Genomic DNA, 6988 nt, shown 5'->3' with positions numbered 1-6988 from the left:
TACCATTACAACCACTACAACCACCACTACCACCACAACCACCACTACCACCACTACTAAAACTACCTACACTATTACCACTACTACCATTACAACCACTAGAACCACCACAACCATCACTACTACCACAACCACCACTACTATCACTACCATCACAACCACTACAACCAACACAACCATCACTACTAAAACTACCTACACTATTACCACTACTACCATCACAACCACTACCATCACAACCAATACCACCACCACAACCACCACTACCACCACTACTAAAACTACCTACACTATTACCACTACTACCATCACAACCAATACCACCACCACTACCAACACTACCACCACTACTAAAACTACCTATACTATTACCACTACTACCATCACAACCACTACAACCACCACAACCATCACTACTACCACAACCACCACTACTATCACTACCATCACAACCACTACAACCAACACTACCACCACTACTAAAACTACCTACACTATTACCACTACTACCATCACAAACACAACCACCACCACTATCACTACCACCACTACCACCACTACCTCAGTTGTCTGACTAAGCTCTCTTTCTCTCTCTCTTTCTCTCTCTCTTTCTCTCTCTCTTTCTCTCTCTCTCTCTTTCTCTCTCTCTTTTTCCCTCTCTCTCTCTCTCTCTCTCTCTCTCCCTGTCTGTTCCAACTCCCCTCCCTCCAGGTGACAGATCCCCCCCAGTGTGGGGTGGTCAGTGTCTCGTCCAACTGCCCGGCTGACTGCAATGCCTCCTACTGGCAGATCTCTGCCAACCTCACTGACGGTGCCAACGGGACAGGCATCGACCGAGTCACCCTATGTCAGGGCAACGGGACCCTCAACACTTCTACGGTGGTTGGTCCCAGGGCCGAGAACGTGACCTGGGTGGCCTGCAACACCACCTGCTGTTCAAAGAAGGTAGAACTTGTGATAGTGGACAGGGCAGGCAACGTGGGTGTGTCTGGGCTGTGTGAAGGACTCGGTAGGGGTGGTTGTGAGCTTTACAGCCCAGGGTCCAGCTTGCCAAAAGCATTTTGAGACTAAGTCCATAATTTAAAGCATAGGGTCCTATTGATATAACATGAATTTAGCCTTAATATACTTCTGGGAAACCGGGCCCATGTCTTTGTCACCAACAGCACAGCTGTATCTGTAGTTAGTACTACATCCGCCCAGGTCTCTGTCACCAACACTACAGCTGTACCTGTAGTTAGTACTACATCCACCCAGGTCTCTGTCACCAACACTACAGCTGTACCTGTAGTTAGTACTACATCCACCCAGGTCTCTGTCACCAACACTACAGCTGTACCTGTAGTTAGTACTACATCCACCCAGGTCTCTGTCACCAACACTACAGCTGTACCTGTAGTTAGTACTACATCCACCCAGGTCTCTGTCACCAACACTACAGCTGTACCTGTAGTTAGTACTACATCCACCCAGGTCTCTGTCACCAACACTACAGCTGTACCTGTAATTAGTACTACATCCACCCAGGTCTCTGTCACCAACACTACAGCTGTACCTGTAGTTAGTACTACATCCACCCAGGTCTCTGTCACCAACACTACAGCTGTACCTGTAGTTAGTACTACATCCACCCAGGTCTCTGTCACCAACACTACAGCTGTACCTGTAGTTAGTACTACATCCACCCCGGTCTCTGTCACCAACACTACAGCTGTACCTGTAGTTAGTACTACATCCACCCCGGTCTCTGTCACTACACTACAGCTGTACCTGCAGTTAGTACTACATCCACCCAGGTCTCTGTCACCAACACTACAGCTGTACCTGTAGTTAGTACTACATCCACCCAGGTCTCTGTCACCAACACTACAGCTGTACCTGTAGTTAGTACTACATCCACCCAGGTCTCTGTCACCAACACTACAGCTGTACCTGTAGTTAGTACTACATCCACCCAGGTCTCTGTCACCAACACTACAGCTGTACCTGTAGTTAGTACAACATCCACCCAGGTCTCTGTCACCAACACTACAGCTGTACCTGTAGTTAGTACTACATCCACCCAGGTCTCTGTCACCAACACTACAGCTGTACCTGTAGTTAGTACTATATCCACCCAGGTCTCTGTCACCAACACTACAGCTGTACCCTTAGTTAGTACTACATCCACCCAGGTCTCTGTCACCAACACTACAGCTGTACCTGTAGTTAGTACTACATCCACCCAGGTCTCTGTCACCAACACTACAGCTGTACCTGTAGTTAGTACTACGTCCACCAGAGGGACACCTTTGACTCTGTCCCTGTATCTAAGGATCTGTGTGATGCTTTCTCTCCTCCTGTGGAATAGAGTAGAGCTGTAGAGTTGTATAATAGTTCATGTAGGTAGATGTCATGTGGAACAGTGGAATCAGTGCAGAGAGTTGTGTCAATAGATGTAACCAGTATGTATATGTTGTGTTGTACTGAAAGACAGGGTGGAGATATGAATGTTTTGGCATAAAACATGTGAAGGGTTTTTATTGTTCTTTCTATTCTATTACATCTGTCAAACTGGAACTATGGAGATGTTGTCAGAACTTCTGCTTTTCATTCTGAGTAAATCTTCACAGTCTGCATAGATAGAACACACACCCTTATATGATCATTGTTGCCATTCACACTCTTTGTCAGATCTAGGAACAGGATCACACAGATCTAGGATCAGGTTTATCTCCCCCAGACCTAACCTTAAGCATTTGTGGTGGAAATGCGAAACTGACCTAAGATCATTATCTATGGGCAACTTCCCCCCTCACCACCAGTCACAGAGTGAGATCCATAATGTGTTCTCCATTTGAAGGCTGGGGGGGGGGCTGTAAACTCAGTCAGGATATATGTAGTGTATATGTCAATTAACAGGATCCTGATTTATTTTAGAAGATCCAAAATTGGGTCCCTGTGAATTCACACATACATAATGTTTGTTTTAAACGTATTAGAAACTAAGGCTGGTGCAAGTCACATGGTGGCCAGTGTTGTGTGGATTTGACAGTTTCCCCTTCACTGTGGTTGACAGTTTAAAAAATAGTGACACTACCATTAGTCACACAGACACAGGACAGTGCAGGGACAAGACACAGGTACAGACGTACATTAGAGTTGAGGTTAGAAGTAGAAGTTACTGTATTTCACCACACGTGTGTTAAGATGTCAGAGGGAGTCTATGAAGTCGCAGATGGATTTGAAGACGACGAGCCTGATGCAATGAAGAACACAGACATTGATGGAAAATTCTATGCCAACGTAAGAGCCTTCAAGCCCAGCCCAAGAGATGGAGTTGTTGCTTCTGGTAAGATTGCATATATATATATATATATATATATATATATATATATATATATATATATATATATATATATATATATATACATACATACATACATACATACATACACACACACACACACACACACACACACACACACACACACACACACACACACACACACACACACACACACACACACACTTACTTTAATAATTTGTGATTTAGTACATGTTCAGTGGTGGAAGAGACCCTCTGGAGTTGCTGCAATGTGTCTGAGGCTGCTCTGTGTTCTCCTACTGGCTGGGATCATAGGCATGTCTGTCTACTGTAAGTTTAGTATGTTGTCACTGAGACTTAAGTGGCCTACTTAATCATACTTAATCCTCAATGGTGTGGTAGTTACATGTTTGATTAACTTTTCCCTTTTACAGATCGAGTCATTGGTCATCACAACTCAACAGAGAGAGACCAGCTACAGGCCAGTTACAACACCCTGATTAAAGAGAGAGACCAGATACAGACCAGTTACAACACCCTAACTAAAAAGAGAGACCAGCTACAGACCAGTTACAACACCCTGACTGAAGAGAGAGACCAGCTACAGACCAGTTACAACACCCTGACTGAAGAGAGAGACAAGCTACAGACCAGTTACAACACCCTGACTAAAAAGAGAGACCAGCTACAGACCAGTTACAACACCCTAACTAAAAAGAGAGACCAGCTACAGACCAGTTACAACACCCTGACTGAAGAGAGAGACCAGCTACAGACCAGTTACAACACCCTAACTAAAAAGAGAGACCAGCTACAGACCAGTTACAACACCCTGACTGAAGAGAGAGACCAGCTACAGACCAGTTACAACACCCTGACTAAAGAGAGAAACCAGCTACAGACCAGTTACAACACCCTGACTAAAGAGAGAGACCAGCTACAGACTGAGAGAGTTTTTCTTAGCGGAAGGCTTTCCAATCTCAGTGAGTAAACCTACAGTAACACATTTTCATTAATCCCACACACTTTATTGTGTGCCTGTATTTTTTCATTAACTATGTAGTGTGATAATTTGAAGGATATTCATGTTTTCATCTTGTAGAACAAAGTTGTCCTGAAGTCTGGCAGAAGTTTGAATCCAGTTGGTACTTCCTGTCTACTGAGATTAAAACCTGGAAGCAGAGCAGAAAGGACTGTCTGGAGAGAGGAGCAGACCTGGTGATCATAAACAGTGATAAGGAACAGGTGAGAGAGAGTGAGAGTGAGAGTGAGAGAGTGAGAGTGAGAGTGAGAGAGAGAGAGAGAGAGAGAGAGAGAGAGAGAGAGAGAGAGAGAGAGAGAGAGAGAGAGAGTGAGAGAGAGAGAGAGAGAGAGAGAGAGAGAGAGAGAGAGAGAGAGAGAGAGAGAGAGAGAGAGAGAGAGAGAGAGAGAGAGAGAATATGGGTGTGCAGTGGGTAGATATGATCAAATATATTTATCTTTCTCAACAACAGGAGTTTCTCTTCAACCTCAACAATGCAGTCTGGATTGGTCTGACTGACTCTGTTACTGAGGGGTTCTGGAGATGGGTGGATGGCACCCCACTGACCACCACAAGGTACTATACTACTGCTCTAATAACACTCTAATAATAAATAATTTTCTTTGTTGTTCGTACTCTAGGTCTTCCATACTCAACTGATGGACCAACACTGACCACAGAGTAAGAGATGATAACTACTCTGACAATAAGGCCCCAATGTTCAGTTCATTCAACCTTTATCTATACAGGTTATTGTCATTGATGGCAGCAGTCAACGAATTTAAACTGAAACATTTCTGTATATTATTTAGGATTGTGATGTTCTAACTGTGATATCTGACTGTTTTTAACCCTGTAGGTACTGGTATTAACTATGATATCTAACTGTTGTTAACCCTGTAGGTACTGGTATTAACCATGATATCTGACTGTTGTTAACCCTGTAGGTACTGGTATTAACCATGATATCTGACTGTTGTTAACCCTGTAGGTACTGGTATTAACCATGATATCTGACTGTTTTAACCCTGTAGGTAGCGGTATTAACCATGATATCTGACTGTTTTTAACCCTGTAGGTACTGGTATTAACCATGATATCTGACTGTTTTAACCCTGTAGGTACTGGTATTAACCATGATATCTGACTGTTTTTAACCCTGTAGGTACTGGTATTAACCATGATATCTGACTGTTTTTAACCCTGTAGGTACTCGTATTAACCATGATATCTGACTGTTTTAACCCTGTAGGTACTGGTATTAACCATGATATCTGACTGTTTTTAACCCTGTAGGTACTGGTATTAACCATGATATCTGACTGTGTTTAACCCTGTAGGTACTGGTATTAACCATGATATCTGACTGTTTTTAACCCTGTAGGTACTCGTATTAACCATGATATCTGACTGTTTTAACCCTGTAGGTACTGGTATTAACCATGATATCTGACTGTTTTTAACCCTGTAGGTACTGGTATTAACCATGATATCTGACTGTGTTTAACCCTGTAGGTACTGGTATTAACCATGATATCTGACTGTTTTTAACCCTGTAGGTACTGATATTAACCATGATATCTGACTGTTTTTAACCCTGTAGGTGCTGGTATTAACCATGATATCTGACTGTTGTTAACCCTGTAGGTACTGGTCTCCACATCAGCCTGATAGTGGTGGTGGCAAACCAGAATATGGTGAGGAGGACTGTGTTCAGATACATAAAGATTGGACTCCTCTGCAGTCATGGAATGACATGTCATGTGACAGCAAACTCAACTGGATTTGTGAGAAAGTGCTTTAGCATCACCATGACAACATACTGTAACACATACAGCAGCCCGCAGTACACACACCTTCCTCTTTCATTCTCTCTCTTTCTGTCTCCCTCTCTCTCTCTTTCACACTCTCTCTCCGTCTCAACCCCCCCCACACACACACACACACACACACACACACACACACACACACACACACACACACACACACACACCGTCTCACCTAATCATCCCCAGTTTACAATTGGCTCATTCATCCCCCTCCTCCCCCCTGTAACTATTCCCCAGGTTATTGCTGTAAATGAGAAAGTGTTCTTAGTCAATTTGGCTGGTAAAATATGGCAAAAAACATTTTTAAACACATGCACGCAAACGCACCTATTGTTGTATTTGTTTGTATTATCATATTAATAAAAGTTCTACTTATTTCCTGTTTGTTGTATCCTGTGTACCAGTAGTTATGTTTCACACGTCACCAGAGTCAACATGAAGTTAGTACATTTGTGACCAGTTTCCAGAAACTAGGCATATGTCGCGGGTCACTACATCACAGGTGTCACAATTCCGATGGTGAAAATGAAGGAGTCAGGTGCAGAGAGCAGGGTAATAATGTGCAAGTGGAAATGTATTATTTCACCCAGAAATAATCTCTGAAGCGGCTATGCCACACAACAACCGGCGCGTCAAAAATACTGTCCAACATAAATCAGGACCGAATCCACTATACAAAAAACACCACCACAACAAACAGAATAACAAGCCCGCACAAAAGTCGGCGGGCCAACTGGGTTTAAATAACCCCCTACCCTAAACACAAAACAGGTGATACCAATTAGACAAACCTAAATGAAAACAGAAAAGGGGATCGGTGGCAGCTAGTAG

At 43.4% G+C, this 6988-nt stretch overlaps 1 pseudogene; it reads left to right on the top strand.

The window, feature by feature from the left end:
• Nucleotides 1-3189: 3189 nt before the first annotated feature.
• On the top strand, nt 3190-5200 carry LOC120041257 (annotated as a pseudogene).
• Nucleotides 5201-6988: the final 1788 nt, after the last annotated feature.

Source organism: Salvelinus namaycush, unplaced genomic scaffold (assembly GCF_016432855.1).
Source record: "Salvelinus namaycush isolate Seneca unplaced genomic scaffold, SaNama_1.0 Scaffold426, whole genome shotgun sequence".
NCBI lineage: Eukaryota > Metazoa > Chordata > Actinopteri > Salmoniformes > Salmonidae > Salvelinus > Salvelinus namaycush.
This window is presented reverse-complemented; position numbering and strand designations above follow the sequence as displayed.